The 23,458-nt window shown below is 42.3% G+C and overlaps 1 long non-coding RNA gene across 1 annotated transcript in view; it reads right to left on the bottom strand.

Moving 5' to 3' along the window:
• Positions 1–15,046: 15,046 nt before the first annotated feature.
• LOC142157780 (uncharacterized) overlaps positions 15,047–23,458 on the bottom strand; it is a 33,670-nt gene continuing 25,258 nt past the window's right edge. Inside the window, exons 2-4 of the long non-coding RNA XR_012692627.1 lie at positions 23,159–23,191; positions 15,465–15,576; positions 15,047–15,371 (exon numbers count right to left, since the gene is read on the bottom strand). This is a non-coding gene — a long non-coding RNA (uncharacterized LOC142157780). The remainder of the gene's footprint in view (positions 15,372–15,464; positions 15,577–23,158; positions 23,192–23,458) is intronic.

Raw genomic sequence — 23,458 nt, 5'->3', positions numbered from 1 at the left:
CCTGTGTTCAACATCGTGACTGCCAGCTGATTACTATCCGCTGCCTCCGTGCACTACAGTCTCATCTCATCTTTGCTGTGACTTCCTCAAGCCTGCCACTTTCATTACCATCTGCTACACTTCATGATCAACAGCTCCTGCCCTGCGCTGCACTCCTGTTTCCCATCGCTGTTGGTTCCTGTGGTTGCTACTGGTTACCTCCGTGTGCCGCTGAGTCCTGCTGCTGTGGTCAGCGCTATCCTCCATCTCCTGCTGATCCACTCTCCACGCCTTCACGTGTTCCACTGGTCTCTACCCTCCTGTCAGCATTTGATTTGTATCTCATCTACTACCCTCTGCTGGATCATCTCCATTCTCCTGGGTCTCCTATGAGTCCAGTTCCACGTGTTGCTGACTCCTGTGAATTCGTGTCCCTGTTGGTCTACTCACCTGTGCGCTGCACCTGCTAGACCGCTGCCTCACCTATCCAGGGACTTTCTATCCAGGCGGTCTCCCGCCGCTCAGGTAACGCTGCTATCCCATCTGACTGCTACTGCTGAACCACGGTATGCATACTTCTCATTGACTGTGCTGTGTATTGCATATCTTGCTGGACTGTGTTTGGTTCTCTCTGGAGTCTGCTATCCGCTGAGTCTATTGCCATCATTGACTGTGTTATTATTGTGCTGGACTACTTCAAGAGACTTTCTAGATTGCAGACCTGCTCAGTCATTTATATCTATATGTATATCTATATTGTGCATATTACAGTGGATCGTGTATAAGGTGCCTGTGTATATCCTGTGTTGCAGTCTTCCCCTGTGCACCTCCTCACATATATATTCAGTGGTACAACTTGCTGATGTCAGACCACTGATCCCTGTTTCCGTTATCACCTGTTCCATCATCCTCTCACATAGCAGTGGTACAACTTGCTGCCGCAGACCACTGACTACCCGGATACCTCCACTTGGATTCCATTCCTTCACTCAGACAGCGGTACAACTTGCTACCCGCAGACCGCTGACTCTCATCACCTCCTTGATTCTGTTGGACATTCCTCCTCCCTATAGCAGTGGTACAACTTGCTATCGCAGACCACTGACTATCTGCACGTGTCCTTGTCCATACAGTTCCTTGGGTATTTTTACCTCATTATTACCAGTGTTGCTAGTCATAGACTTTCCTGTGCATCTCATCGGCCATCATTTCATGTTCCGTGATCACCTAGCTACCAGAGTATTCGATTACCATCTACATTGCTCTGGTAAGCCTACCATCTGGTGATCCCTGGGTAAAGACTCCTAGTGCCCGTGACAATAAGTGGGCTTGTTGTTTTGCACATTCATACATGTCCTGTAGGGACTTTCTTTGACCACACATGAACTAAGGGTTGGTAATATTATCAACTGTGGTTGTTATTTCAACATGTTTACTGGTTTACTCTGCCTCTGACCTGTAGTTTAATATACCTATATTATATGACATTTCCCAACAGGAAGATGCCTGCATATAATGCCATTTTCAAGGTTCATTAAAACATAGTCCTGCACCCCATCAGGCACCAGAGGGGACTAGCAGACTTTGCCCCAGTCCCTTACTGCTACATGTAGAGCCGGTATGAGGGCTGGGGGCTCCTTTATCATACCATCAGGTTTACCAAATCAGTGCAAATCAATGCACCATGCACAAGAATGGGGGACTTTGTTACCCCTCTTCCAACCCAAAAATTGCGGGTTTAGTAATATATCTGTCTTTGCTATCTATTTATTATACAAACTGCTGTTGAGTTATAGCTGCTGGTGGACATTGTAAACTGAAATACTAATAGGCTCTACTTGTCAGCATTTCCATAAAAAAACAGCAGTTTTCACCATTCATTACTGCTAACTACCATACAGTCCAACTTTTTAAGTTGGGAAATTGGGACAACGTGTGCACACAAGAAGGAGGTGTGATCACGTATCATGCATCAGTAGGGTATGGTCACATATCAACCATTATTTGGGCGTGACCATGCCTCCCTGGTGGGTATTTCCAGCAATTCTGAAGTTCTGGGTTGCCTCCAGCTCTCTTCCCTTTCCTAAAAAACACCCCTTCAATACCACACACGCCAATGGCAAAGCAGCAGTGAATACCTTCCTACCTTCTAGCCCACGAGAGAAAGTAATCTCAACCAGAATAGCGGGAACCCTCAATTGGCATTGTTGACTTTTGGGAGGTATGGTAAAATTCATGTTCATTCGTTATTACATAGTTGTTCAGTAAACTACTCATGTGATCAACACTGAAAAACAGCAAATAGCAGCAAAATGCAGTAGACGGTCAAAGCTGCAATTTTGTAAGATGATACCAAATACTTATGAGTTATTATTTATATTATATTGTGTCCTGAAAAGGGGGAATGTAACATTATTTTGTACCACATGTAGTCTTTGTCTTACATAGTTACTGATCTAGGCATTTTTATCATGTAGAGAAGTATAAGACTGTAAAAGCAGGGCCATCTTTTCCATTGGGCACGATGGGCAACTGCCCGGGGGCCCCACAGGCAAGGGGGCCCCATAGGCACGGCTCTTAATGAGAATAAATAATCCTGCAAAAGAAAAGAACCTGAAAAAAAACCTACAAGGGTCACTGAGCAAGTACATCTATCTATCTCTATCTCTATATATCTATATCTATATCTATATCTATATCTATATCTATATCTGTATCCGTATACATCTATATATCTATATCTATATCTAGGGGCCCCGGTGCACTGCTTTGCCCGGGGGCCCATAATGTTCTTAAGATGGCCCTGTGTAAAAGTGTAAATAATTGATAATAATTGGTAGAACCCATGCTTTAAAAATACAAACTGAAACAAAATTGTAATGTATTGAGTAAAGTAAGTGAAGTGTTTACATGAAAGTCTGCTTGTGTTAGCTGGCAATAATTTCCATTTGGGTACAAATGGAACCGGTTTCTCTGAATAAGTGGTTTTCCTGCAAGAGTTATTGAGCAGTTGCTTTATTAGACTTTGACTGAGCATTTTCATTACTTTATAAGTAACAAAAAAGTAATAAAAATATACATATTTTTTTCCTGAAAATTTACATTTTTGTTTTTGATAAACAGATTCTCATGTGTGGGAGATAATCTGCCATCAATTCTTTAACAGTTTTAATACTTATATCATTATGATTTTCATTTGGCATATCTCACTGAGGAAACAACAGAAGTCCCATGTGGAACAGATGCTTTGTAAAAGAAAACAACTTACTGCTTAGTGATGCCAAGCAAAGAGGGGCAATGATAGGTAAGTGAAAGGCCAAGAACTTAAGATTTAGGACTCATGCCCTGTACATTGGTAACAAGACCTAGTAATAGCTCTACAGGTTTTTATAGTATTCATGGTCATATGTTGATACTGTATGCTGTCTATTGTCTATTCAGATGCCTATTTATTGTGTACTTATATGTAAGTGAAAGATCAACCACTAAGGGGTATATTTACTAATCTGCAGGTTTGAATAAGTTGAGATGCTGCCTATAGCAACCAATCAGATTCCAGCTGTCCTTTTGTAGAATATAGTAAATGATAACTAGAATCTGATTGGCTGCTATAGGGAAAATCTCCACTTTTTCACACCCGCAGTTTAGTAAATATACATCTAATAATACATAAGCACAAACCTAGTATAAAATTACTGCTTGGGGTCACTATATTATCTGTGTCTGTTGAAGGCAGGCTATGATAGAACTGTACTCTTTAAGCTGCTCAGTTACAGACTTTAAATGCTTTAATCATTCCTTGTTCTCCACAGTCAGTCATGTGAGATCAAATGATTTGAATACGATGAGCTGAGGTCACATAATAAACACAAGACAGGGCTTTGTGAGATTTATGCTAAATCATGTTTAATTATAGCTGGAACATTACTTAGCAGTGGTGTATGCATGCTGTTTTATCTTGTAAAATTTAATTATACTAATTAGAAGACAGGCCACATATAGTATGTTAAAAAGATATCATTACTATTTGTAACAAGTTATGTAACTATTATAATTCTAAAATTCAGGGAAAAGAAAGGGACAGAAATGGCTAGTTATTTCATAATGACTGCATTGCTTGACTGCTGTAGAATTCTCCACCGACTGTGCACAAGAGAATCATACTTTAAGCAACACATTTCAGACTAAAGTGGAGCTGGCAAAGCTTTTCAATGGTTACTTGATTTATTCCAGAGGATTATGGGAGACAGGATTGAGCTGGCACAATGCCACAGGGAGAGCCCTTGACCTAGAAGCAGAAACAAGGCTGTGCAGAACCCAGTGCAATATTTTATTAGTTGAATAGAAGCAAGTCTACTATGTTATCTACCTGCTTTGCGCAATCTGCTTTTACTGCCTCATTATATGGTGCCGGCAAAGCCTAAATTAGACACTTGGTTATGTTAAAATTCAATTTATACCAAGTAGCCTATTTGGTATTAGTTGATTTTTTTGTGCGTTATTAGGGCATTTATGCTGTGATAGACCACATTTTTTCCCCATGATACCAAAAGCCTCTAGAACATTGTAGTGTACTTTTCAAACATAAGTGTGGTAATATATGTAGGGTCATATTAGGAATCAACATGTTGTACTGCGTATATTGATAAGAAGTCCAGTAAAATTAGGGATTCTCCAAATTCTGGCTGCTCATAAAAGTTAAAGTAAGGAGAAAGGATGAAATGTAGGCAGTGATTCCAAAAACATACTAGTAGTTTAATTGGCTGCTATCACAATTGACCCTAGTCTCTGTCTGTGTATGTTAGGGAATTTAGACTGTAACCTCCAATGGGGCAGGGACTGATGTGAGTGAGTTCTCTCTACAGCGCTGTGGAATTAGTAGCGCTATATAAATAGCTGATTATGATGATGAGTGATGAATAGGTCTGAAAAAAATTTGGCACTATGGGGTCCGCAAATCTGGCATTCAAAAGTCTCCCGCATGGCTGAACAGGAGAATGATCAGTCACAGAGGTGCTTGGGCTGAATGTCTTCTACTAACTTCTTCTTTAAGACATTCGTGGCTCAAAGATACTGATCACATTGGCGAGCCCTATACCACTCTGCAGAACAAAAGGGCAACTTGTATTTTTAGCTATAAAAAAATGACATGCATTAGGCTTTCTCGAGAGAGCAGTGCAAGCCAGAAAAATAAATATCTTATGACATTTACACTGGTACAAATTATGTTTCCTTTGGGTTTCTTACACTTTGTGAATATGGGCAGACAAAATCTGATTTTTGTATTAGAACTTTTGCAAGGTTTATGTTTGGCAAATAGCTATGGATGAGAGCTTAGGATAATGTTGGATATAGGGTTACATATTGATGTATGGTTAGATTTGAGACTTGCTTTAGTGTTATGGATAGGATTAAGAGTTTTATGTTAACATGTTGAGGTTAGTATTTTTTTAATATGACCCTGGAGGACCAGCACTGTCTTCTTGGTCAGCAACATGGCATTTGAAATGTCTTTCTCATTATCTCACATGATCACTGGACCTCATCTACAAAATGCACTAGATGCACACTGTAAATTGCTTTGTTTTCCCCTGCTGTGCCTAAATGATCTGCCCAGTACACTTCAAGGTAGATGCCTATTTTCAGGTCTTTGGAGATGCTACCAAGAGGTGTGAGGAGGTGGGAAAAACTGAGGAGATGCACTGTAGAAAATTGGAAACATCAAAGTTTGATCTCTTACCATTTTGGAACCACCCCTTTTATTATATAATACTTTGGAGTGTAAAGCTCTGTTATGCCTCATTTATTCAGAAGAATGAGGGAACATGTGTTACGTGTGTGTTTTTTTCCTTTACATTGCTCATAGTACACCTAGAAATTCAGTTTCAGAAGTGTAACTGAAAGGTGTAAAATGAATCCCCTGAAAAGTGTAATGCAAAGTCCACCAACTTGAACACTGCTGGTGCAAAACATAAGTGTTTTTATGAAGTAAAAACTACTGTGTCCCCTTCAAGAAAGCAAGGAATACCCCTATAAAAAGCATCTTTTCCACACTGTTACCTCATGTTAATATAATATTTGCCAACATTGAATTTGTGTCTTCTGTTAGGACGAGAAGGGACGGGTCGAGGCAAATCGCATAATTTTGGCCCCACCCGCTACGTCATTGAGGCTCTCAGCCACTAGGAAGTGGGGAGGATGCGGGAGAATTGCCTGCTCTCCCAGACCTACCCAGAATTTGGGAGTCTCTCAGACATTCCGTGATAGAGGGCAAGTATGATTAATTCTCTGACTCAATTGAAAAAAAACAATTTTTTCACAGTTTCTGCAAACCTAGGCGCACCAGGAAATCTATTCTACATTTATCAAAAAGTACCCTTGCTCTGCCCAACTCCTCCCATCAGACTATGTAAAAATCGCAAACGCCACCATCTTGCTCAGTAAACCGACACACTTTGGTGGTAATCTAGCCGGATAGTGAAGTAGTCAAAGACAATTTCGCACTACATGTTGCCTATCTCACAAAGACCTAATAAATGTAACATCAGCCGCATCAACTGCTAGCTTACTGCAGTCATTCTAAGCGACTATTGCTGAGCTCAAAGTTGCAGGTCATCTTTAACAAAATACATAGGATCCGTAACATAGTGCACATGGCCTTTTAAAGTATGACTATTTATAGTAAATTAAATGTGCTGACACTGACATAATTGGTTAATGACTGCTATTAGACCCAGAATACACTGAATCTACTTGTGCTGATAGTCTTGTTTGACTCATCAAGGACTTTTCTAGTTATCATTAACTCACATGATGTCACTGGACCTCACCTACAAAATGCACTAGATGCACACTAAAACTGGGTTGGGTACATTATACCGATGCTGATAATTTAGACAATCATTATAGCGACAAAGTAAAGCCAAGTGCAATAATCACAATATAGAGGAAATGCAGATTTACAATAAATAAGACTCAAACACTTCAGGGGCGCATTGTTCGGCCCTCTAATCTTCTCAAGGGCCACACAGTACCCTTAGCCTCAGTAATAAGTTAAAACATTAATTTTAATCAAATAAAGAGACACCAATCTGTAATACCATATCAGAATGCATTTTAAACATTTTACAAAGTGTTACAGGCTATAGCAAAAAAATCAGACATGTTGTCCTAGGGCTACCTGTTGCCCATCACTCTCAGTGGCGGAACTACTATTGGTGCAGCAGGTGCAGTGCACCGGGGCGCATGGAGATAATGCGGCCTGCTGCATGTGGAACTAGTGAGCTGTGGGCCCCGGTTCCCTCCTCCCGGCTTCCCTGCAACGGGGCTCACAGCTCGCTAGTTCCGCCTCTGCTATCACTGGTATATATTGTATCATCTGGAAGAAAAAAGACAATTATATTGAAAATATCTCCCTTCCTTTATTAACCCTTACTTTATATGATCCATAAACTAGAAAGAAGTATCTGTCTTTGAAGGAGTTTGACTAAATAAGGCTAATGTTAGGTGTATGCGTAAAGGCTGATTGCATGAGTGGTCCCTCTGATATTTTACAGACCTATAAATGCTAGACAGATATCACAGAAGAGATCCACATGTTTATGGTCATTATTAGTTTATTAATAAATGCATACTTGCCACAATTTTGATGTTCCCCTCCGGAGGGTACGGATGGAGGGGACGGGGCTTGACAAATCGCGTCCTTTTTGCCCCATGAGTTGTCTGAGTATCGCATCATGGCGGCTCTAATCCTGCCTACTCCACTAGGAAGTGGGCAGATTCCAGAAGAGTTGGCAAGTATGAGTAAACGCCTGTCCCCCATATTTGCTACCTACTACCCAATAAAAAGAGCAATTGTCTCTCTACTGTACATGACAGGTATGTAATGGCATACTTACAGATCTTATAACCAGTAAAAATTTGCTTAAAAAAAATTATGTTGCATGGTACTAAGTCTTATAAAATACACAATTATTGGATGTAGGGTGCACTTTCCTGTAGCTATAGATTTTAAACTATGTGTATTTAAAAATAGTTTAATGGGAACATGGAACACATGTCTTTTGCTCAGTCTACACATATAAAATATATCTAAAGTTGTTATTATTATTATTATTATTAATATTATTATCATCATTGTTAACATATATATAAAGAGTGCCAACAAATTCAGCAGCACTTTACAAACCACAAATCAGGAAATAAAACCGGGCATGAACAAACAGACAAAGGGGTAAGAGCACCCTGCTGGCAAGCTTACACTCTTCTATAAAATAGTGTCTATAAGTAGGGATCATTGTCAGTTAATTTACTGTTAAATACTCAGCAAAAGATGTGTATTAGCTGATGTGAACACAAATATAATATCTCTGTATATGTGGATGTATACATCTGCGTGTGGGCATCATAACTCTTGTTCAGTCAAATTTGAAAATTGTATACTTGACTTTACCATGCAAAATATTTTTAGGAAAGCATCTCTCAGACACTGAGCTACCTTACTATAATCAGCAATAATAGATTTAAAAAATATGCAAATGTTTCATAGTGATATCAAAATAATGTTTCTATATAATACACCTTTACAAGTCATCCCGTGCTTACCTTCCTAGGAATCTACTCTCACTAACAGTGCAAACCTTTCAGGAATTTAAATTCTAGGATAAACATTTTCAAAGGTATCTTTTCAGAACCATACATAAAACCTGGTCACATTTGTATGGCGACAAGACAATCTGACAACTAGAAGAGCTCTTTCCATCAGAGAAAAAATAGTCAAAAGTTAATATGTGGCCAAGAGATCTGTTTATCCTTTTTTCTCCATGAAAAGACAATTCCATTGTGGACTCTATTGTATGTGTACAAATCATGCCCACTACTATTATTCATGTTACATAAGGGGTAAAAATCCTGAAATAACTATTTAATTAACTGTCAAACTAAGAAGGTCATTTTTAAACTTGAGTGTCCATGTACAGGTAGTAAAGAATAAAATGGAAACACTTGGGTAAGTGAAGGACACCATGTATATTGAAAGCAAGGACTTCCATACAGGTGTTGGTCATGAGTTAGATAACAAACATACCAGCATGGCCAGGCTCATGTAGAAAAATGCTGGGCTGCAGTGGTTGCCTATAATTATGGCGTGGATTCAAGAGGAGGCCTCAGTGACTTTAAAAGAGTGGTGATTGTTGGTGCACATCATGAGCTTGATTGGCCAAGATAACTCAGCTTACTAATGTTGCACAAACAATTATGTCTAAAGTATACTAGGTTTAGAATATCTGTGCATCAATTTGAAATACAAGACAAAACAGGCGAGCAACTGAAGAGCAATTGACTGCAAATTGTAATTTATGGTTTGAGAGGCCAGCTTAATGAAAAATGGTCCAACAGCAACTCCACAGAGCAGTGTATCATAGTCAGGTTTTAGGGTGTAATCCGCTCATCACACCTGGTAATGCATATTAGCAAGTTCTGCGGTGCAATCAAATGCCAATTAGTGGAAGAAGGGATATGGCCAGTTGGGTCACCTTTCACCATGTTCTCGACAAAAGATGAGTGTACTGGTTGCACCAACCTAAACAGGTCTGAGTGCTTGTTTCCAACAGTGAATGGTTCTACTTGCACTGTAATGTTGTGGGTTAACTTTTCCTGCCATGGTTTGGGTCATTCCCATGACCTACATCCTCTCCATACTATTTAACTTGAGTTGTATATCTAGCTGTCCTTCGGTTTTATATCCAGGCTCCATCGCAAGCTCTCCCTTCCCCGACAATGGCAGGGACTGTAATATGGCTACTTGTTCAGCTGTACCAATCACTATTATCAAGATATTTATGTTATACGGTTTTAAAGCAACAATCATTCAAAATGGATGACTTCTTTACAATTAGGCTCAAGGAATTTCAGAGTAAAATGACAAAGTTTCTGGTTCTTCTGCTATAACAGAAAGTAGAACTTTCAAGTTAAAACACTATTTAAAAAAGGTGTGGATGTGTTTTTCGCTAGGTGCATTATCACCATTCATGACTTAGATAATCATGTATTCATTGCTAATTGGAAACTTTGTTAGGAGTACATGAGGTTGCTGCTTTTGGGAGAAATGTTAAAAGAAATCCTAAATAATCTGGGATATTCCTTCTACAGAAACAAGTTATCTTCTTGTTGCTTGTAGAGTTCTACTAAATTTATGTGTCATTCAGTGTCTAGCACATTTGTACTGTAAACTAATCTTTACTAGGACTTGTTTCAATTAAACTGCAGGAGACATGTTATACAAAATGAATTGTGCTGTCTCTATATTAATAAAATCCATATCAATTTTTTTCCAAAGCAAATTTTAAAAAGAAAATCATGATAAAGTACATAGATTAGAGCAGCGATGCCAGCTGCCTGCTTTATGCCCACACTCTAACTTATTATCGGCTTCAAACCCCACCAAACTTCTCGCATGGGAGTGCTCTCTTGAAAGTGGGCTTCTGAATGCATGTGAGGAAATTTTGAGGTAACTGGGGGAGGGATCTTAGAGGCATGGTTAGTCATTTTGGGCATGGGGGGCATTTTTATCATTATTGAGATTAAGGGCCTGATTTATTAGGGAACTTAACTTAAGAAACTTCTCATTTCAGTCTCCTGGACATTAGCATTCTGTTTTGCACATAAGTTAAATACTGGCTGTTTTTTTATGTAGCACACAAATACTTGATAGCTTATTTGTACACTGAAATTTAGAGTTGATATTTGTGTGCTACATGAAAAAACGGTCAGTATATATATATATATATATATATATATATATATATATATATTTATATAAGTTATGTGCAAAACAGAATACTAATTTGCACCCCTTGCATTGTAACATGGTTTTGTCCAGGAGACTGAAATGAGAAGTTTCTTAAGTTAAGATCCTTAATGAATCAGGCCCTAAGAGTAATGTTCGTGCACATATGAACCTTGCAGTTTATCAGGTTGCTCCTCATTGGAGTAGAGTATTCATACTCATCTACATTTTAAATTAAAACAGGATATAGGGCATCACAAATAAATACTAAGCCCCATAGTATCCCCTCTCACCCGACAATGCCTCTGTGAAAACATAAATGCCATAGATTGTATGCTTGCAAGCAGGGCCTTCTTACCTCTCTGTCTGTATTGCCCAATATTGTTTTATTGCTATGTTTGTTCCCAATTGTAAAGCGCTGTGGAATTTGCTTATGCTATATAAATAAATGTTGATGATGATATATATATTGATCTTATTAAATGTTGCTTCACTGGTTCTGAGATGTCTTCTGGTGGGCTACCTAGATGTCACTAGATTCTGCAATCTGTCCCCTCAAAGAGCCATTGTCACCTGGCGTTATCAGGACACCAAGCCATCTAGAGGAACCCTGAGAATTTTAGCTGACCGCTGGCTAAACACTTTGCGGGATTACCTCCGCTAGTTGCTGATCATGTTGTGCAAGAATTGTAGGACCACTTTCACTCAAAAAGACACTCATTGGTTAACTGAGGTTTGGAACAGAGACTTAATCGAGTTAACACCCATCTGGTGTTTATACTCATACCTCCCAGTGACTGAACCACACCAGGGGTTATCAAACAAAAATTATATCTAAATTCACCTGCATACCTTTCACATGCAGCAAGTTGAACTAAAAAGGTATCACCAAAAACACCAAATTTGTGATCCACTTATGATACAAATATCATGCAAATATGGGCTGATGAAAAAATAACAACATATACAGTTGTGATTTTTTTTAATAAATTAAAATTCATTGAAACCATTTGTATCTTTGAAGTGGTCTTAGTCTTCCCTTAAAAAGTATGTAAACTTTATTCTTCTCTTATCCTGATTTAACATGTAGAACAAAATACCAAAAAAAACATCATAGTGTGACCTGCCTAACCTTATAGAAGTGCTTCATTTTTATAATTTCTTTTGAAATAAAAAGGTAATTGTAACTATAAATATAGCTTTCTCTCCAATGACTAATCAAATGCAAACAAATGGTGGTTTATTTCAACCCAATTAATTATATTTTGTATATGCACTCTCTACCTGGAAAACATATTTATATCATTTATATGTTTCCCAAGAGTTTGTTTATAAGAGAAAGTTCTGTATAATATACATTAATCACAGCAATCATGTTCAGACCCCAATTAAAATAACAACATATTCTTTCTTATATAACATTTGTTGGATAAAAGCATCTCAATATAACAAAGATTTAGGGCTAGATTTACTAAGCTGCGGGTTTAAAAAAGTGGGGATGTTGCCTATAGCAACCAATCAGATTCCAGCTTTCATTTATTTAGCACCTTCTACAAAATGACAGCTAGAATCTGATTGGTTGCTATAGGCAACATCCCCACTTTTTCAAACCCGCAGCTTAGTAAATTTAGCCCTTAGACTTCTTGCAGTATCCAATTCCTATGCAGGTGTGGGCTTACCACCATTTAGATGTAATACACGTATGTATAAACTGTCCACACTCTGCAGTATGTGATGTCCTGGATGCCAGCAATCAGCTTCCACAGCTCTCGGGTTGTAAAGTGCACTGTAGGCCCTGGCTCCCCACAACCACCAACGCGTTTTGATTAGCATTTTTTTCAAGGCATGGGATTGCAATCTGAATCGTAGCTTTTAAAGTCATCAGAACCAATCATGTTCCGTTCCACGCATATGGGTTAGGATTAGCAAATAGACTCATGAGTCACTTCATTTAAACACTCAGATCATTTAAACAATGCATCTTTTGTAATCAAGATATTGTAATATTTTATAATAACATATTATAGTAATTGAGAAAAAAGCAACACATTTTTTTCTTCCATAATGCGATACAGCTAAAACTACTTTTCCCTCCATTTGTTACTTTTTTATGTCCTTACAAATGATATGAAAAAATCCACTTTCATTTTAATAATTAAATATTAAAATGAATCCCTAATAAAAAAACAAATTTAAAATATGACATTTACACTGTTAATTTATTACCCAATTAAGAGATTGAACTTAGATTCTTCGGTTACTGAGGCATTTTGCTTACCAACCATGCCACATCTCTACCTCACATAATGAAGGTAAGTGGATGTTCTCTTATTTACAATTATAGCACTCATTAAAGGCATCTAAATACAGTATGCTTCCCAATCAGTTTCATATTTTAGATTAGAAAACATTTGAGTTCAAACTCTTTGTATAAACCTTTGGGCAATTATGTTTATGTTTACAATGAAAACATAAGAACTGTAAGGTATATCCTTTTATTATATAAAAGGTTCAGACCACCTCTCTTTTAACTTTCTAGAGGTTCTACCTATACACTGTTTATGGCAACTACATTCTATCATATAAACACAGTTGTGGGAATTGCATATTATGAATTATTTTATGTGACATACATAATTAGTGGAGGTGGTTGTTACATCTTGAAATTTTGTAACGTTGCTGTTGACGCTTTAGCACATAATACAGGATCTACACCTATAAACCCCTCTAGATGTAATCATGCTCCCAGTCACAGGTCTAGGAATATAACTCCGCACCAGGTAGCTCTAAGGTTGGACGCCCTTCTGACCGATGAAAGAAAACATCATCTATGTGGCGATGCCATAGAACCAGGTTCATCCCTAGTTATGCTAACATCTTTATGGGGTGGTGGGAAGAAACCCATATTTGGAATGATCCCACCATACGGACGGACCTGCTTCTATGGCATTGATACTGTCAGACGCCGTCTTGTTTCTGCCTCTAGACGGACGCCTGTCTCCTTGCTGAATCGGCGTCCCGCTGCTTAGATATGCTTGCCATTCTATTCGCATGCATACGCCGAGCTTGGCAACCGCTTCTTAGCAACATGACGCTGTTTCCGTTTGCCATCGGTATGCATGCGCAAGATACCACGCTCCATCGCTCTGCGACTAGCCAGCGATTGGTTGCATTTTTGCCGCCAATTCAAGAACCTATCAGGGATCCCATTCCTCTATTTAAGGAACTCACTGAGGCCATTTGCTTGCCAGAGTATTTGGTCTTCAAGCTTGCTCCAGCGTTTGTTCCTGCGTTACTGTTTATTGGATTCTGACCCCGGTTTGTTCCTGACTTCTCCTTTGATTCCTGATTCTGGCTTAGAGTGATATTTGGTACTGACCCGGCTTTCTGACCATTCTCCTGCTTCTGATTTGGCTATATCCGATTCTCTGGTTCTGACCTGGCTTGTTGACTACTCTTCTATCCTGCATCCTGGTGGGCCATCACCGCTTCCTATATTGTTACCTCGCCAGCTGACTGATACTGAGGGCCGCTACCTGCACGTTCCTTGCAGCAAAGTCCATACCTCCTTGCGGGGGTTCCTGATGAGAAAACCAGGGGCGCGTTAGACTCCAGAAATAATGTTAGCTTTTCATGTTGCACAACTAACAAATCAACATAATTTTGGACATGCCCAAACCCAAACAGAAATATGTACACACATTTTTTTAAGGTTAATTACCTTGTCAATGTCACATGGTTAAGCCAAGGTGCAAATAAAAATTTTTAGGATGCTTTGCTTGCTGTAAATAATTAGCTACCTAGACGCAATTTCTGATTTTGGTCAATAACAGTCTCACCATATCATGTTAGCATATTCCATAAGTATACTTGGTATGTTTTGTAAGTCATGACTAATTTCTCACTCTTTGATTTTATTGTCACCCTTCATAGGAGATAACGCATACCCGTTCCCCCCTTGGCTCTTTACTCCAGTTTTGAACCCACACACAGAGCAGGAAGTCGCATACAACTTGGTGCAGACTGTTAGGAACCCCTCCAGCCGGCACAACACAACCCAGAGTCTACTCTGCCAATCAGGTGTTCCCTGGAGCCCCTGGTGGTGGGGACAGACTGGGCTGCAGACTGACAGAGGGTCGTGAAGTGTGTGCTGACTGGGGAGAGCCCAGGCAAGCGGGGTGAGGTCCACGCAGAGGTCAAGGGCCGGCAGCAGGTTGCTATTCCAGTTAACGAGCCGGGGTCAAGGGTCACAGGCAGACAGGAGAAACGGTAAACAGTGAGGTATTGTGTTAATGGGGAAGGAGAGGAAACTTGTGACATTTGCCTAGGAAGGTTTGCGGTTACATACTAGGAAGCAGGGTCAGTAAGAAGGGAAAGGATATTGTGGATGTCGGTGGTATTCATTGTGGTGAGGTGAATGTTCAATTTTTTCTCAATATGGATGAGAGTAGTGCTCATCTCCTGGGTGGTGTTTTGAAGTTGTGTGTTTGATTGGTGAAAGTCGTGATAGAATTAAAGAAGTGTCTTCTGCCAAATGACCCATGCTTCCTCCTCCATCTGAGGCTCCTCCACCAGTTCCTCGTCTGTGTCCTCATACCCTCAAATCCTGTAAAAAGAGACAAAAGACAAATGCTGTCACTGCCAATGGGAACTACAGTAGCGGCATGTCCATCCCTGTTCCAGACATGCCACTCATTACCTGTTAGGGCAAGCCTCTTCCCATAGCTTGCCCACCACTACAAACCTCCAGCATTTGCCTGTCTTGCCCAGGTTCTCCTCAGTCAGAAGTCAGGTCCGGCGTCCTGTATTGCCTAGAAACAATTGTCAGTGGTTCTGAGCATGTGGAGAACTTTCCATTCATTTTCATTCATTCTGAACGTTTCCTGCTGAGGTCATCAAAAAGTGCCTACAGGTACTATAAAAGGAACACTCTATCATGCAAACATTGCTAGGTAATTGTGTTAATATCCATGCTTTTGGACTTCTTGGACCAGTGTCACAAACACCAAGGCTAGCAGACCCTCAATGTCTACCTGGCTTGGGTCTACTCAACCCAGAGGCACGGAGTCTAACGAAGCAAATGATATTCGCCAGGGACCCTCAAAAGTAGGTTTGTACTTAGTGACCTCTGCCCCACAGATCGCAGCCCTCCGAGTGAGCACTAAAAAGGACTCATAAAGAGAACCTGAGGTTAGGAAAGGTAGTAGTCTGACAGGAATAAGGATGGTCTGCTGGTAAAGTGGTTAGAGCAAATAAAAAATATCTGGGGACTGCTGACTTCCAGGAGACTGCTACTGCAGTCTGTAGCAGCAGTAGCAGGTTTAAATGAGCGATTCTGCATCACAAAAGCTGCAGATTTGGAGGCATGATAGTCTGCAGTCCTTAAGAGTGCGCTTGACGTAAGGATGCAAGGTCTGTGGACCGCGTAGCTATGGTAGAGGAAAGCATAACAGGACACCGTAATATATAATCTGTGGAGTTGATAGTGACCACTGAATCAGAGAAGTAAAACACACTGGTGCAATAGTCTGTGGAGCAAGTAGTACCACTGCGAACAAAGGAGCTGGATGCACGCATGTGATAGTCTGCCGAGCTGGAAATTACTACTGTGAGGGTTGGAGCTGGATACTCTGATGCAATGGTCTGCAGTACTAGGAGTAGGCACTGAGAGCAATGGAGCTGGATACCCTGGTGCAATGGTCTGCAGAGCTGGATGTAGGCACTGAGAGCAATGGAGCTGGATACAATGGATTCAATGGTCTGCAGAGTTGGAAACTAGCAGCAGGAGCAGTGTAGGCTGCAGGAGATATTGAGATTCCCAATAAATAGGAGGGGGAGATGATAAAAGACCGGGTCTAACACATGCGCAGACACAGAAGTTAGAGTGACAGCGCAGAGGGGAACCACGGCAGCGCAGAGCCATCGAAAGCCTCAGGAGAAGCAGAGAGGCAAGTGTGCCAGGCCCTGACCAGTTGGTCTGCAGGTCCAGCGTGTGACAACAAACTACTGTTTAACATCTTGGAACCAGGGCTGCTATCAGGGAGGTATGGCCGGTACAGCTGTGAGGGGCCCATTAGTGTGACCGACCAGGCCCCTTCCCCTCCGCGATGCTGCTACTCCCAGGCTCTGATAGGCTGGTAGCGCGCAGCTCGGTGATGTCATCTCTGCGTGACGTGCTCTCAGCCTATCAGTGACCGGAAACAGCTGCATCGTGGAGAAGAAGGTAAGTTAATTGAGCATTAATTTGATAGGGGAGAGGGAGATAGGAGAGGGGGACACTTACTGTGATTGGAGGGGAGAGATAGGAGACGGGGACACTTACTGTGATTGAAGGGGGGATAGAAGAGGGGCACATTTACTGTGATTGGAGGGGGGAGATAGGAGACGGGGACACTTACTGTGATTGGAGGGGGGATAGGAGAGGATGACATTTATTGTGATTGGAGGGGGAGATAGGTGAGAGGGGAATTTACTGTGATTAGAAGGGGGAGATAGGAGAGGGGGGCATTTACTCTAATTGGGGTGAGGGGAGAGGGGGACATTAACTGTGATTTGTGGGGGAGAGAGGGATGTTAACTGTGATTGGGGAGGGGGCGCATGTATGGCGATGAGGGAGGAGGCATGTATGGGGGGGCCCTGTCAGACTAATTAGTACTGGGCCCCAGAGTTTCTGATGGCAGCCCTGCTTGGAATCTTACTGATATTGTTACACCATGTACTGATCTGGCTCTGAATAATTGGACTTGCTACAGTTTAACACTCTGGAAAGTCGCTCACTAACTTTTGTTGAACTGTGTACAGACCTGGCTCTGGACAATTAAACTCGCTACAGCTTAAACCACTTGGAAATCTCCTGACTGATCTGCTATATTGGAAAATACTCTCCTGAAGCCATTGTCGTATCAGCTTCTTGGATCACTTCACAGCCAGCTTCATCAGGAACTCCACTCTGGTCAGAGTGCTTCTAGCCATCAGAATCCACCCGCCAGTGTAAGGTAACAGAATTACTCCTACTCCTACTGGTGCTCCATCAGATCGGGAATATCATTTCAGAAAACACATGACTATGGCCCTTTAGGGTAGGGTTTGCTAGTAAACTTCCTTGAGTGGTAAATTCCCTGGCCATTTACTAATTTTATGTACCTTTGTTAATACATCTATGTTAGAAATCAAATAAAGTGTACTTATGCCAGTTGTCTGCCTACGTGATTCTGAACCTAGAGGGGTACTAGGTGTCCTCAGCTAGCACATAAGGCTGCCGACAGGAAAACCAGCTAGTCTTATCAGCAAAAGAGCTAAACATACACCCAGTGTCCTGATATAGACATAGATTCAGTTTATACCAACCATTGTCCATGTTATATAAAGTATAATAAAACTATTCAACATTTGTACTGTATGGTTATTTAGCCTTAATGTGTAAGGCATGTAAAAGCATGGAGGGTTTACATGCTTATATACCAGAGGGAACTCTTGTGGCAAGTTTGAAGGACACAAAGCACAGAGTTGCACCTGAGCCTGCAGCCTGCTATTCTTACCATATGGCTGCATGAGGATTGCAGGCCTAACATCAAACCGAATGGTTCAAAGTACCCAGGACACTTTGATCTGTTGTCCGCTGCATACTTATGAGCCATGCAATGGCTCACACTGTTGCTGTGTCCAGGCTGTTGCCTAGCAGGCAAGACGCTGTTCTGTTGGACAGATTGCCTCTTCTGTCCCGGCTGGTTGTCAGGCCTCGGGACACCCTGTCCAGCAGTTAATGTGGCAAGGCTCATCCCTGATCCCTGATTGCTCCTCATTAGTTCAAATGACAAAAAGTGCTTAGCCTCCCTGCCGGTTCCATTCCCTGCATAATTCGTGAGGCCTTCTGTGTTTCTGAAATCTGATATTCTGATTGATTTTCTTTTGTCTGGCCCTGCTTGTTCCTGGATATTCCTTGTCTGCTGCCCGTCTAGACCCTTGTTTTTGTTTTTGGCTCTTCCTTGCTCACTGCCAGGGCTGCCGAAAGGGGGGGCGGGTGGTCGGTCGTTGGTGGGGAGAGCAGGGTAGTTAAAAAAATAAAATAAACATACTCATGTGACTCACGTGATCGCGGCGCCGGCGTCCCTCCACTGTGCTCCTCTCTGCTCCATTCAGACTGTCTGAATGCCGGGTGTGACGTCATCATGTCACGCCCAGCATTCAGACAGTCTGAATGGAGCAGAGAGGAGCAGAGAAGACCAAGAAAGAAGAGAAAATAAAAGGAAAAGGTAAGTAAAGGGAGGAAAATTAAGGGGGGGTGGCATGGTACAGAGGGGTTAAAAAATGAGGGGGGGCAGCATGATACAGAGGGGTTAAAAAATGGGGGGCGGCATGGCACAAAGGGGTTAAAAAACAAGGGGGGGCAGCATGACACAGAGGGGTTTTAAAAAATGGGGGGGCAGGATGACACAGAGCGGCTAAAAAATGGGGGGGCACGGCACAAAGGGGTTAAAAAAACAAGGGGGGGCATGGCACAGAGGGGGTTAAAAAGCGAGGGGGAGCATGGCACAGAGGGGTTAAAAAACAAAGGGGGGCAGCATGACACAGTGAGGTTAAAAAATGGGGGGGCATGGCACGGAGGGGTTAAAAAACGGGGGGGACATGTCACAGTGAGGTTAAAAAACAGGGGGGGCAGCATGGCACAGAGGGGTTAAAAAACAGGGGGGTATGGCACAGAGGGGTTCAAAAACGAGGGGGGGCATGGCACAGAGGGGTTAAAAAACAGATGGGACCATGTCACAGTGGGGTTAAAAAACAGGGGGCAGTATGGAACAGTGGGGTTAAAAAACAGGGGGGCAGCATGGCAAAGTGGGGTTAAAAAACGGGGGGGAGCATGTCACAGTGGGGTTAAAAAAAAGGGGGGGCCGCATGGCACAGTGGGGTTTAAAAATGGGGGCAGCATGGCACAGTGGGGTTAAAAAACAGGGGGGAGCATGTCACAGTGGGGTTAAAAAACAGGGGCAACATGGCACAGAAGGGTTAAAAAACGGGGGGCATGGCACAGTAGGGTTAAAAAACAGGGGAGCGTGTCACAGTGGGGTTAAAAAACAAGGGGGCAGCATGGCACAGTGGGATTGAAAAAGGGGGGGGGAGCAGCATAGTATAGTGTGATGAAGGGGAGCCAGGTGAAGGGGGCAAAAGCAGCATGGAGCGCACAGTGTGATCATGAGGCATGGCGATGATGAAGGAGCACATTATTGTAATGTTGGAGCTGGAGGAAGGCCTAAATATTAATCATGGGTGGTATTAATTTAACGCCAGGGTTGTTTGGAATTATCTAAATGTAGCCATATTTTTCCAAATAGGGCCCCCAGCATTCCAGGATCCAGACAAGCCGCAACTAAAGAAACCTGCAGCCACAGGTGGTGAAAGTGAGAAGAACAGAGAGCAGGACAGTATGTGAAAATGTTGTGATTCTAGTAGGGACAATGGCAATTTTTGGTGAGTGTTGTGCCCAATGTAAGGTGCAGGCCAAGACTGAATTCTTTGTGTACACACTGCATTCTTTCTATACTACACTGTGGTGTTAGATGTCCTGAAAGTCAGGAGTGCTTAGACATATGTGAATTCAGAGCCTAGTGATTTTGATGTGTTAGCCACGCCTCAATGGCGCATTTGCCATGCCCCCAAATCCATGACCACACCCCCGAAAAATTCTGCCCCGCCGTAAGGAGTCGCAATTTTTTTTAGCATACTCAATTATAAGGGGGACCCTATGAATTTGTTGTACCGGGCCCTGAATTCCTCTTGGCAGCCCTGCTCACTGCCCACCTTGACCTTCTGGCTTGACCTTGGCATTCCTGTTTGCTACCTGATCTCGACCATTTGCATCTGTACTTTTTATCCTCTAAATACCGCTGGGTATACTATTCTCTCAGTCTCTATACCACATTGCTACCTGGTGCCTGAGATAAACTTTTACTACTTTGAGTAAGTCCTGGAATCTATCCTGGAATATTAAGTCCTGGAATATTGCTCTCTACAGGAAAGGCAGCTTGTTAAAAATGAAGACTGCTTTCACATCCTTTTCTAAAAGTTTATCTAGGTTTCTAGTGGGACCCAGGGTCAGACTTGCAATCTGGCACTTCTGACATTTGCCAAGAGATAAAAGGCACAGGGGGATGAAGAAAGGGGGGGGGGAGATAAGAGGTACAGAGAGATGAAGAAAGGGGGGGATAAAAGGCACAGGGGGATGAAGAAAGGGGGGAGATAAAAGGCACAGGGGGATGAAGAAGGAGGGAGAGGTACAAGGCACAGGGCAGAGGCGGGCTGGGACGGGGGTCAGGGGGGCATCGGTCCCCCGGGCCACTCGGTCTAACCACTGTTAGTGCCGGCTGCCCAGCCCCCCTCCTCCCCCCGATGCAATATTTCCGTGTAATAACCGGTGCCCACATCACAGGACATGTGATGCGGCCGTGTCAGCGCACAGGAGGCCGCATCACTTGACACGCGATGTGGCCGCATCATCAATGACACGCCCACATCGCTTGTCATGTGATGTGGCCACCTGTGTGCCCCCCGGGCTGAAGCCTGCCAGCCCGCGCCTGGCACAGGGGGATGGTGAAAGGGGGGAGAGATAAAAGGCACAGGGGGATGAAGAAAGGGGGGGGATAAAAGGCACAGGGGGATGAAGAAAGGGGAGGGGGGATAAAAGGCACAGGGTGATGAAGAAAGGGTGGGGAGATAAAAGGCACAGGGGGATGAAGAAGGGGAGGGAGATAAAAGGCACAGGGGGATGAAGAAGGAGGGAGAGATACAAGGCACAGGGGGATGATGAAAGGGGGGGTGCAGCATGGCACAGGGTGATGAAGAGGGGAAAAAGTAGCATGGCAGAGTATGAAGAGGGGCAAAATCAGCATGGCAGAGTGTGATGAAGGAGGGAAAAGCAGCATGAGGGCGCAGTGCGATCATAAGGGGGCATAGCGTGGTTGTGATGAAGTGGCACAGTGTGATCATAAGGAGGCACAGCGTGGTGATGATGAAGGGGCACAGTAATGTATGTGTGATGGCACAGGGAGTTTTTGGCAATGTAGTGTGTGTGAGGTAGATGGTGGCTAATTAATGAGTGCTATTTTGTGTGCGGGGTAATGGTGGGGCAACGTAATAGTGGGGATTACTAATTTAAGATGGGGTGGTTTGGGGCAATTGAATGTGGGGGTGAGTTTGGGGAGAATGAGGTCTCTTTATTAAATGTGACTATGAATTTAATGGCAGTGATGGTTGCAGGAAATAGGTATATTTATGAAATGTAAATACTATTGATTTATTGCTGGGGCTGTATGTAGGGATGGGAATAGGTTTATTTATTAAATGGGAATGCTATTATTTTAATGTTGAGGATCCAGACAGGATCCAGACATGCAGCAACTGATCTAAAGACACCAGCAGCCACAAGTGCTGACAATGACAAGACAGGTAGGAGAGAGCAGAACAGTCTGTCAACTGTTCTGAATTTGGTGGGAGACTGTCCCGCTTAGTCAGGATTTGGTCTGACTGTAAGGACAGTTGGGAGGTATGTCCTGCTTCACATTGTACTGCTTGTGAAGGCAGAACTGTGTGCACCTAACAGTAGTGCTCACAGTATTGCCTGTGTATTTGTTGAAAATGAGTCTAATAACCATATTACATCATAGGAGCCCCCCTGTCTTAAGTGCCTTAATCCAGCTCTGGTTAGCAGGAGGAATCTGATAGTTGCTCCTAGTCCCCGAACAGGACACAGCTTGCAGAGCAAGCTGAGGAGCTCTAAGTCTCATGAGATTTATTAATCTTGTGAAACTAAGAGCTTCCCTGCTCACTCTACAGGAAATTCCCACTCTGATGGATGTCAGCAGCATCAGAACATAGATAAGTATAGTGGACTGGGGTGTTGTAATGTGTTTCTGGGGTGGGGGGTGGCGTGATGTGGATGGGGAGGGCCTGATAAATGTCATGTTTTATTATAAAGTATGTATCAATGCTCCATGTTGACCACGCCCCCCAACATAATGTGGCCACGCCCCCAACATAATGTGGCCACACCCTTGGCGGCACCAACGCTGTGCAGCGGCACACAGTTTTTTCCTGCTCATCAACAGAGGTGGGCCTGTATGCTTCAAATGCCAGGGCTGATTTTTAGTCTCAGTCCAGCCCTGGTGGGACTTATAACACTGTGTACCTGGCTCCTTGCTCAGTGCTACAATATTATTCCTGACAACAGGATCTATAGACGCTGTCAGGGTACTGTCCGAAAGATGGAACTTCATTGCAGCCAGTCTTTGAGATTTGTTTTAGGATCATATATTAAAAAGGACTGACTTTCAGGGACAATTGGTGACGTCATAACAACATTCACTGAAGCATACATATTAGAAATTTGATAATGGAACTCACAATAAGGGGTTTATTTATTAAGCTGTGATGAGCCTGCAAAATACAGAAGATAAAAATAAATGAGATGCATATAAAGTAAACTAGAGTTTTATTTTTGTAACAGTCCACTGCAGTGAATAAAACACGTAGCATTGCATCCATGTAACATTGAATTGTTTAGGCTATTACAATTGCATTGAATGATAGATAAACCTGCAGCCATCATTTAGTTATAATGTAGTGCTAAATTAAGAGGGCCACTTATACCTTGTAACTATGTTTGTGAGCCAATTGCAACAATTAAAACAAGCAAATATACCT

Source organism: Mixophyes fleayi, chromosome 5 (genome assembly GCF_038048845.1).
Source record: "Mixophyes fleayi isolate aMixFle1 chromosome 5, aMixFle1.hap1, whole genome shotgun sequence".
Classification (NCBI taxonomy): Eukaryota; Metazoa; Chordata; class Amphibia; order Anura; family Limnodynastidae; genus Mixophyes; species Mixophyes fleayi.
Note: the sequence above shows the minus strand (reverse complement) of the source record. Positions and strands in the feature narration are given on the sequence as shown.